General features: G+C 43.0%; 1 long non-coding RNA gene across 1 annotated transcript; it reads left to right on the top strand.

The window, feature by feature from the left end:
- Positions 1 to 1182: 1182 nt before the first annotated feature.
- On the top strand, positions 1183 to 5190 carry LOC125943255 (uncharacterized). The gene is made up of 3 exons (XR_007465698.1): positions 1183 to 1242; positions 3906 to 4015; positions 4230 to 5190. It is a non-coding gene; the product is annotated as an uncharacterized LOC125943255 (long non-coding RNA).
- The last annotated feature ends 713 nt before the right edge of the window (positions 5191 to 5903 follow it).

The following is a 5903-nucleotide window of genomic DNA, read 5'->3' as shown; positions in this document are numbered from 1 at the left end:
GCTACACACGTGATTTGTAGCCGATGGGTGCTTGCCAGTTCTAAGTTTCGCGATCCAAGCTTCACGCAGCTTCGTGTCCTGCGGTTACGTGTGAAGGCTGACACCGGGCTCCGTTGCGCACGTCCGACGCTGCGGCGCCATGTTGCCATGTTTGACGCCTTCAAAGGCAGCAACTACCTATTATAGTGCTTTCAAGTGTTGTCGAGCACACAACCGAAGCGGGAAAACCTATCCACTTAATCAGAACCGCGGCGCAGGTGGGACTTTAAACTTTAGTTTCCAGTTCGCTTCGGCGCTTCCGAAGCAGACGACGCCGGCCGCTTTGTCCACGTGATCCCTCATACCACGTCACGGCGATGGTGGCGCCAGCTTTTCTAGTGGTGGAGCTCGCCCCCAATGTAACGCGCAGGCGCACCACCAGTTGGTTCTTTATGGGCAGACTGCAGATAGTAGTATGATAGTATCTGTGTGTCTTCGTTGTGATTGTGCCTTCGCGCTACAATATGTCGTTAAGCAAACACCAACTAGCCCAACGAGTGAGTCCTTCTTCCTCCACGTCCTTCCCGCCACTCGCTTGCTCGAAAGAACGCGCCCTTTCCATCGCCTTCTAGCGACGAACTCGGTTGCCCGAAAGCAAGCTGTCTTTAGGCGCGCTTCCTCGCCTTCCCTCCCCAAGTCCGACCACCGTGGTACCTCCAACCTACAACGAAAACGGCCGAAAGAGCCAAAGAAAGATATCCTTTTAAGAGAGCCGAACCAATGCCCTATCTGCTTCACGTTGCTCGTCCGGTGTGTCCGCTCATTTGGGAGGGCATCACAAAAGACTCCGTGCTGTTGGAGTTCGTCCTTGGCCGTAGATGCGGAGTTTCGGTCCTGTCTGAACAAAATGTCTTCATCAGAAAAACAACCACTCAGCAGAAGCTTTCTTTTTTTTTTTTTTTTTTCAGCAGAACAGTTAACGTGCCGATAGTGACCAACCGACAGAGCATGTAGGATTAAACCCTCCCAAGGCAACATTTCTCACAACACGCGCCGTCACGCGAAAGAGCAGACTACTAGCGATCGTTTCGATGACGTAATGAAAACAAGAAATACAGCGCAAGCGCAGAAAAAGCGCCCACGCCGCCTGGTTAGGCCTCGTGTCGTAGAAAGGAGTTCGCGACAACATGGAATGCCACGCGCTTACATATTTATTTTATTTTATTTTTTTTACTTACAGCAGTTCTGTCGCTGGCAATAGCGGTATGTATGTTATCCCTAAATTGTACTCTGCCACTCTACACTAATTTTTAACGGCTGCCTCTTCCTTCGCGCGAAGCACTACGAAAGCTCGCACGGTTTCTTTTTCTTTTCCGTCGGCATATTCACGCAAATTGTTACTGTGGTGATACGAACTAAAAACTGGGTCAGGTGTACTGTCGCCCGCACAGTTGCTACCATGTTTTTCGCTATCGGTATCTATCGCCTAAAATCTCAACGGGGATTTAGCTTTCGGCCGTATTGTAAATAATCGCTTCGTGGGGACCGCCGTGACGGGGGAACGATCGAATGACGTATAATTATCACGTGATACGCAATCCGCAAGGTTAAATCGCGATTTGCCCCGTCGTGTGGATACATGCGGACCAGCGGGGCCAAGGAGCAGGGCCATGGATACTAGCCATGGAGCCAGGCGTTTGCGCGTTCGTACGTGAGTCACGGTACTGCCGTTTTCTCAAGCATATAAGTGCTGCCCATGCAATGTACTCCCAAAATGCCCTAAATATCAGCTAGGAAAACAATTACGCAGGTCCCGCACTCTTTGGAATCTATGTTATGCGAAGAGAAAGCAAGGAGAGGAAAGACTGGGAGGTTAACTAGATGAGTGTTTGGTTTGCTAACCTACACTGGCGGTGGAATTTTGTGAAGCATCTTGCATGAAGTACTGTCAGATAGCGTATCTTGTTACTTGTAAAGTGAGCAATTGCATGTGTGTGTGTGTGTGTGTGTAAGGAGAAGACTACGTCACACCGATGGCATCATCAACGTTCGCATGTTAGTGACAGCATGACAGGCTCAATCCTAAGGCCAAAGTGACGACGTGGATACTAGAAAGGTAGAAGAGCTGCTGCGCTTATTGTGAGCCTATCTACATCTAAACCTGCTTGCATTGTGCGCTCACCTTTTGTGGACTGAGTCTGCAGCTTGTGCTGCATTTCAACAGCACAAAGAGAATAGTAGTTAAAACCTAAACTCGAAAATGTCACCTATACATTAATAAACACAGTCTAAACAGTGTCACGTTACTTCTTTGTAAATTTGCACGCAACATGAAAAACACACAGGTTTCACCTATTTGGTAGATGTCGCAAAGGAAATAGCATGAAAGAGTAGGCCTAAATGTTGTCGTTTGTTCCTCCATTTGCCATTTTAGGAGAAATTATAGAACACATGTCTTCAAAAATTTCACCCATCATCAATATATCTTAGTTTAGAAGCTAACAGCAGTTCCTTAGAAATACATGTACACATACTCCTGTTTTTCCCTACATTTTTCCTACTGAAAATAGCACAATGCATTGAAGCTTAGAACTCCAGCACAACCCACCCATTGCACTCACAAATGTGAATATCTAATCAATGTGCATGCCAGCTAACAAGCGGAGAAAATTATTGGAGTCATGCAATGACTTAGCAGTATGAAAATATTAAACTCCTCTAATTACTCTGAACTTGCAAAACAATCTTCTATCTAGGCTATGCAGACCTATGCTAACAACAGCTGCTTCAGTTATCTCTGACCGAGCATCCTCTGATTAAAGCTAACTGTACTGGTCGTGTGTAGGTATTTGTGGCTCTTACTCTACTAAAGATGTGCTAGGAGTATTTATATTCTGTTGTTGGTGCTGTTACTTAGAATAATATTTGCTAGCATTATTTATATTTCATTTTCAGTGCCAAAAACAATTCAAAGTCTGCTAAAAATCTGATGTCTGTTAAGCCTGTATTTTTTGCTGTAAGCCCATCAGTTCTAGTGGAAAATCCACTCAAGGGGAACACGGCTGAAGCATCATTGGCTTCAAGATATCTCTAAGGCATGTGCTTGTTCAACATAGTGTGTTGCATTAGATAGTTAGTTGATATATCTTGAAGTAACATCTTTCCTGGTTGATCTACCTTACATACTAGTGTTTGCATCTTAAAAAATCAATAGTCAGTGCATCATCTGTTGGATGGTTTTATGATGTAAAAGCTTGTGTACGTTTGCACAACTATTTATTTATATTAATAATCAAGGTGCCAAGAATGCCATTGCCAATACCTTGTAACTGCAATGAGGAATGAACTTGTTGTAAACTTTAGGATTTCATTAAAGGACAATGTTGCAGGTTTTGTGAGGATTGCTATCTACAGGATGCCTTCATAGTCTAACTGCCATTTTTTGAAGCACCCGCAAACACATAAATGTAGAATAGAAAAGACAGACACACGTTCCACTTCCAACAAGACAGGCATACATGAGCACTACTGTCTGTCTGGGTTCCACAAAAGTATGAGTGAAATATCCCTTATCAACAAGACCAAGCAGCCTCCCTTTTTGATCGTCCAAATTTCGGTGAACATTTGCAATGACGATTTTAACGTTCTCTTTGCGCACAGTGGCATCACTTGCTCTCCATCTATAATTGGGAAGTTCCTTATTTTACAAGTACATACGTGCACTTCTGCAGCACTGTAAATGTTCACGTGCTGCAAGCCATGACAATGTCATTTAAGTATATATAAATATTGTGCTTGCTATTTTTCAGATGTCTAAATAATATATTCACCTTTGAGTAAGGATGCCTTGGCAGCAAAGCAGTACCGTAACTTTAACAGTACTGTAAATGATTTAATTTTCATTTTGCGACTTTTATCTTCCTTAGCAGAACAGCAAGACAAGTGTCGAAGGTGTCAGCAAGTACATCAAGGCATCACTTTTACACTGACATTAGAGGCTTTGGTAGACGATAACTGCTGTGACTCTCAGTGCAAGGTGAGTGCATGTATATACTAAGACATGAACATTCTAATTTGCCGTGGGGAAGCTTTTGACGTAGTGAAGAAGACAAAAACGCAAGCAGCACTATGGGCACTGCCATCACACTGGCACGAGACTCAAGCTTGTGTTGTTAATGTCAAGAGCTAGGACAGTTGGTTCAGAGCCTCTTTTGATTGCTTACAGGAGTTCTATAAATTTCCCTTTTCAGTTGGCGGGAGTGTGGGGTAACTTTGAAAACTGGAACTACGAAGCCGGGGCGCTGAACACTGCTGCGACTATGCGTGACGAAGCCACCCAGCAGAGTACACCATATGCTCCTCCAACAGTCATCATGTCTTGAGTGGTGTGCCAGTGTGATCCTAACATCTTTAGTGGCACTGCTAACCATGACATGGAGGATTGATTATTTTTGTACAAAATGGTCAATATAGCAAGTGGAACAATTCTACCAAGCAAAGCATTGCTAAGAGTGGGAGTGTGCCCCAGCCATGCGCATTGTCTTCCAGACATAGAACAAATAGCAACAGAAAACAAAGAAAAAAATCCTGGCAAAACCAACCTCGGATCGAGATCTTGTTAAGTGATAGCTTGTGCATTATGCACGCTGCAAAGACTCTTTGTCCTCATTGTGGTTGCCCATGTGCATGCTTATGTTAGAAGCCGGGCACCTGTTAGCTGCAGTCACATGTTTTGTGGCATTAGGCCTGCATGGGTACTGAAATGGTAGGACAGTACACTGGGGCATTAAACTCAAGTGGCAATGAAGTTTTTAGCACTCTTGGGTTCAGGCAAATGTCTCCTTCCCAAAGAATGCACAGAAGCCAAGAAGAGCTATTCTATTCTAAAGTAAAGCTCTCCACATGGAAAAATGTCTCACCACATTTGTTGTTACAATAAAATTTTGGTTTCTGCCCACTGCCTTGGATTAAGCTCTCCTTGAGAGCCCATGCCATCATTCATACTGAATACTGACTGATTTATCACTAATTTCCTACCCTTTCAATGAGTGTCCTTATTGATAAACTAATTTCAAATCTCCCTAACAAAAACCACTCTGTACTTCAGCAGCTAGCTTTCCAGTTTTCTTCAAGTAGGTAATTGTAAATGTTAGAAGTGTATGGAATGCAACCAAGTGAGGCACACATCTCTCCAGATTTGCCCCATAAGTTTGAGGTGTCCAGTTTCCTGTCCAAAATTTACACAACATAGCTGCGACATGGGCATAGGATGTGCACACTGAAAAATAAAAATAAAGTTGCTTCCATAATGACCCCCAAATTTCAGTTCTGGATATGCTTTACAGTTCAGCAGCAGCAAAACTGCCCTTTTTTTGTCTTACAAAATTCTTAATGCAAGCGATGTCTTTATATAAGAAATTCACCAACGTTGCAAAATAGGAAGATCATCTCTCAAACAACAAAAGCCAAAGAAAGGCAGGTCCTTGTTGAGGTGGCTACTAATCTATTTTCTGACTGAAAGTACATTTTTCATTACTCTGAAAACAACAAAAGACCATAAAGAATGTTTCTGATGAAAAATTACTAACACAGCATCCTTCTGTGCTATAAAAAAAATAATGTAAGCAACTTTGTAGAAATGCTTTTAATATCCTTGAGTCTTCAGATTTCATGGTGGGGCATGTTTTCACTACTTCTTTCGCTGTGGTTTTTACTGCTGTTTACTCCACATATTTTGTTTTCCTGCTATTGTTAGGCCAATTATACATCTTCATCTGCTATTCATTCAGTTTTCCACCACAAATACCCTGTTCGTTCACTTGCAGCCGAGTTGGTAGCAAAGTGACACTTTTTAGTGCCTGCATAGGAATGTTACTGAAAGCACTTGTTAAGTATGGACATATAATTGGTGTAGACAGTCATGA

Source organism: Dermacentor silvarum, chromosome 2 (assembly GCF_013339745.2).
Source record: "Dermacentor silvarum isolate Dsil-2018 chromosome 2, BIME_Dsil_1.4, whole genome shotgun sequence".
Classification (NCBI taxonomy): Eukaryota; Metazoa; Arthropoda; class Arachnida; order Ixodida; family Ixodidae; genus Dermacentor; species Dermacentor silvarum.
The sequence above is the reverse complement of the archived record's forward strand: the minus strand, read 5'-3'. Positions and strand labels throughout refer to the sequence as shown.